This window comes from Typha latifolia, chromosome 3 (assembly GCF_019914945.1).
Source record: "Typha latifolia isolate L0001 chromosome 3, TyphaL0001v2, whole genome shotgun sequence".
Lineage (NCBI taxonomy): Eukaryota > Viridiplantae > Streptophyta > Magnoliopsida > Poales > Typhaceae > Typha > Typha latifolia.
The window spans coordinates 8,404,922-8,411,289 of NC_133088.1; the positions used below are offsets into that span (position 1 = coordinate 8,404,922).

Consider the following 6,368-nt stretch of genomic DNA (forward strand, 5'->3'; position numbering starts at 1 on the left):
ACCGAGATGTCGGTGATGATTGTGATGTTGAGAAATGCATATGACTTTATTATAATTTGGTTACCTAATTATCGAGTGATCAATATGCATCATATATGGTTGCATTTGATATAATAGTATGGTCATGGTCGGCATGCATTATGTGTCATATTTGAGACAGAGTTGTGATGATAATATAATATAGAAATCTATTTACTCATTGTCGAGGATTATATACTTTTATTAGTTATGACATATTATCTACTTTTCATTTATATATTATTGAGGATACATTCATATACTCATTCATGACATGATGTTTTTGCTGATTCATATTATCTAGTACATGATTTACTCTCTGTTTGGCATCACTAATTTACATTGGACCTTTATCCATTGGCCTTGCAAGGTGCCAACATTGTTTTGGGGACTCAATGGCTTCAAAACTTGGGGCCTATGACATTTGACTTTACAAACCTCTTAATGACATTTTGGAGGAATGACTAGAGAGTGCTGCTGGATGGAAATCAACAGCTGATTGAACTTCCAAGCGTAGGGGACGCAAGTGAGCTCGTCTCTTTCTCAACACCCACTTTTCATTTTTTCTTAGATTTGTGGTGAACTAGTGCAGGGGATAGTAAACTGGTTCGACTCATGGAGGAGCTGAGGGAGAACCCATCAAGCCACCCCGAGCACGAGTAGCGCAACGAGTTGGTACTCGAGCGCGGGCAAATCAAGGTACCCGCGGACGAAAAGCTACAGAGACTATTGATGGCACACTTCCATGATACTCCTATAGCAGGCCATGAAGGGGTCTTATGTACCTAAAAGCGGCTGGCCCAAAACAGTACATAGACAACGATGAAGTCGGACGTGAAGAAATATGTGTGTGAATGTCAAATCTGCCAACGAGTCAAATTGGAGACGCTCAAACCTAGCGGGCTATTGCAACCTCTGCCTATACCAGAGCATATTTGGGAGGACATCTCTATGGACTTCATCGAAGGGCTGCTAGAGGTCCGAGGTCAATCGGTGGTGTTTGTTGTGGTGGATAGGCTAAGCAAATATGCTCATTTCATAGCATTGTCTCACCCGTTTTCAACGAAAAAGGTTGCTGAAATTTTTGTTCTGGAAGTGGCGCGCTTGCATGGGATGCCTAGGACGATCGTGTCAGACCGGGATCGCATCTTCATCAGCGAGTTTTTGTTCAAGTTCTTCAGATTGCAAGGGACTCGAATCAACCTTAGTTCAGCTTATCACCCCAAGACGGATGGCCAAACCGAGGTGGTGAATCGTAGACTGGAGCAATACTTGCGATGCTTTGTGGTGGACCAACCAAAGGATTGGGTCAAATTCCTTCCATGGGCTGAGTGGTCATACAATACCGCTCGTCACTCTAGCATGGCATGACCCCCTTTGAGGCGATTTATGGGCGCACTCCCCCGGTCTTGCGTACCTACGATAGACTCGCAGCGGGAGATAGAACCGAGCTCGACTTGGAATTTGTAGATCAAGATGAAACATTGAGATGACTCAAGATTCACCTAGCAACAGCCCAAAACCGCATGAAGCAGACTCATGACAAGGGCCGGCGTGAGCGAGAATTTGAGGTGGATCAATGGGTGTTCGTTCGAGCTCAATCGTACTGACAATCCACATTGAGACCAATTTTGAACCAGAAGTTGGGTTACAAGTACTATGGTCCGTACCGAGTGCTACAACAAATCGGTCCAATAGCTTACCTGTTGGTCCCACCTAAGGGAACCAGAATACATTCGGTCTTCCATGTATCGACATTGAAGGCCTAGATCGGGCCTAACCATGTGGTGGGTTCGGCCTTGCCCGAACCAATAGAGGAAGATCAGATACTCTTTAGGGGTGTCTTTATTTCTTGTTTTAAAGCTTAATTCCTAAGAAAATAAGTTTTCTACAAGTCGCATTCGAATGTGGGTGGAGTGCGTTCGAACGCGGTTATGAACGCCTGCATCACGTCTAGAGAGTGTGAATCGTGCGTTTGAATGCCACATTCGAACGCGCTATGAACGCCTGTATCGCGTTCGCAAATCAAGAGAAGTGGGAAACAGGTACATTCGGTCGCACATTTGAATGCCTACATCGCATTCGCAAATCCAGAGAAGAGCGAACTAGGTGCATTCGAACGCGGTCGGCGATAATGTACTATTTAGGGTTAATTTTGAATTGTTTGGTTAGCCTCTAAAGGATGTGGATGGCAACCATAGAGTCATTATTGAAGAATTGAGTTTTGCCTTGCCTCCTTCGTCTTCTTCGCTCTCATTCTCAAGATCCCCGGAGACGTCGCTTATAACCTCCCTCGACCGGCCAATCAACCTAGACCCTCAGGGGTGGCTCTCTTCTCCCCTTTCTTCCGATCTATCCAACACTTGCCCTAACTGTTCCATCAACGATAACCCTTCCACCACGACTTTTCACCGGTGCCACCCCATTAACGCCGGTCCACCCCCATCCACCATCATCTAGTTTCTCGTGCCTCCATCCACGGATCCTGATTAGACCCCCTAATGTTCGTCCACTAATCGGACGATATCTCGAGATCCCTACATCTGATTCACTTGAAACTAGATTCGTTGAAAAGCTCTTTTCCGGGGCTACAATAGATATAAATCTCAGGTCGATCTGATGGCCATATCTTTCAGGATCTTTTCACAAATTTTGTGCCAAATCTAGTCTAGGTCTGAGAATTGGAAGAGATCGAACCTTAGCCAAAAAGCGGAGATCGTATCACTTTGTGGACTTATATAGGTTGGCGCTGCGAGGATCAGACATTGTCCTAGGCACACAACGGTTACAAAGCACAGGACCCATCACTTTTGATTTTCAGAGTATGTGGATGAAATTTAAGCAAGGAAACAAAGATGTGCGGCTTGATGGCGTTCAATCTCTGCTGATTATTGTTATGCTATAAGAACCCAACCTTAAAAAAAAATTTGCATAGGCACGATGTGGCCGGTCACAGTGTGGCCGGCCTCGTGCCTATGTAGTGGGGCAGCATGGGGAGGGGTGCCACGCACCCCCTCGCATCGTCGTAGCCAACTGGCTACGTCTAGCTAGCCACAGCGGGCCCCAGCGGGCCCCAGCGCCGCCGCAGCCACCGCCAAGACCCCCCCACTGGCTTCCCTCTCTCTTTTTAAATCTCTCTCTCTCTCTCTCTATCTCTCTCTCGGTCACTCTCTCTACTCTCTCTCTACTCTCTTACACTCCTCGTTGCCAACGTCGGCCCGCCGCCACCTTCCCGAAGCCGCCGTCGCCAATCTCGAATCCCCTTATTTGAGACCCCGTGGACCTTGCTAACGATGAGTGTCACTCGGTTAACTGACGGACGTGAGAGATGTGTGGTTTGTGTCTTCTAATCAGACGGTGAGTAGTCTTACCCCTTAGACGTCTTTCTCAAATTAAGATATATTATATCTTATCTATATGCATGTTTTGGCCTCCAGCATGATTATATGACTTTATCTAGAGATGATTACAGTCGACCATATTTTATCATGCATATGATTAGGTTGATCTGGGATATGAGCACATTGGTGATATATAAAGATTATGAGAGATGATTATACTATTATAATGTTATGTCCAATTGATTTGTAGCATGAGTATGCATGTAATTGATAAACTAGCATGACTATGCATGTGTTGACTACATGATCAGAGACTATATTACATTATTTTTGTTTTGATTCATATTCCACCTAAATTTCTGTTATGCATTGACTTGTTATCGTACTGGATATATGCATATGATCTGTCATTTTGAAGGAAAGCATAAAATGTGATTCATAGGATAGTTGATAAAAAGCGTGAGGATACCCGAGTGGGCGCGAGGGTTAGGACGCGCTTGGTTGATGATTGATTGCTCGACATAGTCGCGATCCTGTTAGCCTTACGTCCGAGGTTGTTCGTTTGTGTGCGCAGCAGACATTCGGACACATACCGTTCGCCAGGGCATATGTGGCAAGTTATCCTCACGAGGTTTCTATCAACTATGTGGGTGCCCGGTCTGGATGGATGTTGATACCCTAGCAGGTGGCGGGGTATGGTTATATTTGAAATACTCTTGCGGGGGGCGGAGTATGCTTTGAGCCTTCGGACATGATGTTGAGATCAGGTACCAGGTGTTGACTGTGCAAAGTGGTCTAGTATGATGATATTATACCGAGATGTCGGTGATGATTGTGATGTTGAGAAATGCATATGATTTCATTATCATTTGGTTACCTGATTATTGAGTGATCAATATGCATCATATATGGTTGTATTTGATATCATAGCATAGTCATGGTCGGCATGCATCATTTGTCATATTTGAGAGAGAGAGTTATGATGATGATATGACATGGAGATTTATTTATACATTGTTGAGGATTATATATTTTATCAGTTATGACATGACATGTTATCTATTTTTTATTTATGTATTATTGAGAAACATTCACATACTCATTCATGGCATGATGCTCTTTCTAATTCATATTATCTAGTATATGATTTACTCTCTATTTGGCATCACTAATACAGGGTAAGATCTATTCACTGAGTCTTTTGCTCATGACTCTCTTTATTTCTTTTCTAACCCTCTCAGAGATATGGTACGTGATAGCGACTTGAGAAGATATTTTAAAATGATGATGTTGTGAGCTATAGATGCGAGATGGTATAGATGATAGTTTAACTAGATATTGAGTTGTACCAGTATTTGATATTTGTACTCTTTTGTATTAGACGATGATTTGGATATTACAGGTCGAATCATAGTGTACTCTTGTATTAGTTATTTTAGTTGTATCTTGATGGTTTGTTGTGGCCTGTGTGGGTCCTGCCAGATTATGTAGTGGTCTAAGGTATATTATTGTGGACTGGAATATTCATATGTTAATAGGTTTATTTGGTTAATAGTATAATTTATTTGGTGATGGATTTTGTGATCATGGATCAGATTGGTTAGCAGGTTTTATTTTGATGATGTCATGATTATATGTGCACAGGAGACTATCTATGCATGATGGGCCCCACCCGACCTGTCGCGTGCGCCAAGCGTGTCGTGTGGGCGCGTGTGCATGCACGTGCCCGTGCCGGGCGGGGGCGTTACAGATGCAGCCGATGGTGGGGCTGCCATGTGCAAGTGATTTGGCCAATCTTTTTCAGTTTGGACTAGTAGGAGATGAGCCTCAAATGAGTCTAGATACTACCATCGAGTTGTCTAATTTATTAGACAAATTTGTTGGACTGTTTGAAAAAACATAGGAGCTGCCACCATGGAGAACGACGGACCATCGCATAGAGATTGTACCCGGGGCTGCACTAGTGAATGTGTGGCCATATTGGTATCCACATGTGCAAAAGGAAGTTATCTCTAAAATGGTAGCCGAGATGTTGGAGCAAGGCCTCATACAAACAAGTCATAGCTCTTAATCATCGCCCGTGCTACGGGCACTACGAGTTCCGGGTGATGCCATTTGGCCTCACCAATGCTCTAGCTACTTGTCAAGGCCTCATGAATGATATTTTTTGGCCTCTACTACGAAGGTATGCCTTGATATTCTTTGATGATATTTTAGTGTATAGCAGGACTGAATTAGAGCATTGGCGGCATTTAGAGGATGTGCTGAATTTGTTGAAGCAAAATTAGGTAAAAATCATAAAGTCCAAGTGCCTATGGGGGGGAGTACCACAAGTGGAGTATTTATGCCACATTATCTCAGCGGAAGGTGTAGCGGCGGATCCTCAAAAGGTAGCATGTAAGACCGCTTGGCCGATTCCCACTACCACCACAGGATTGCGAGGATTCCTAGGGCTGACCGAATATTATCGCCGCTTCATCGTCAGGTATGACAAAATCGCTGCTCCTTTCACTTCTTTCTTGAAGAAGGACTCTTTTAGATGGACGGACGAAGCCACTACAACTTTTAAAAAACTAAAAATAGCAATGACGACGGCTCCCATTCTAGAGCTATCGGACTTTATCAAAGAGTTCATTGTGGAATATGATGTGTCGGGAGTTGGCATAGGAGCTGTACTAATGCAAGGAGGACGTCCCATAGTGTAACAACCCAACCTTAAAAAAAATTAATTAATAATTAATTTTGGGCACGATGTGGCCAGCCATAGTATGGCCGGCCTCATGCCCATGCAAGTTGGTCGGGGCGGGGGGGGGGGGTGCCACGCGGCCCAGCAGCCAGTTGGTCGGGGCGGGGCCCCCCGCCGCCGTTGCCCGTCTCCGCCACCGCCTCTCTCTATCTATTTCTCTCTCCTCTCTCTTTCTCCTTCTCAAATGCTCTCTCTCTCTCGTTCCTCTCTCTTAAGCTTCCCCATCTCAGTATGCCGACGCCGGCCACTTCGGACCATCGCTG

At 44.5% G+C, this 6,368-nt stretch overlaps 1 long non-coding RNA gene across 1 annotated transcript in view; it reads left to right on the top strand.

Annotated features, from left to right (window-relative positions):
* Positions 1-4,931, top strand: part of LOC140784297 (uncharacterized) — a 41,451-nt gene extending 36,520 nt beyond the window's left edge. The window contains exon 3 of the long non-coding RNA XR_012108244.1: positions 4,601-4,931. This is a non-coding gene — a long non-coding RNA (uncharacterized lncRNA). The remainder of the gene's footprint in view (positions 1-4,600) is intronic.
* The last annotated feature ends 1,437 nt before the right edge of the window (positions 4,932-6,368 follow it).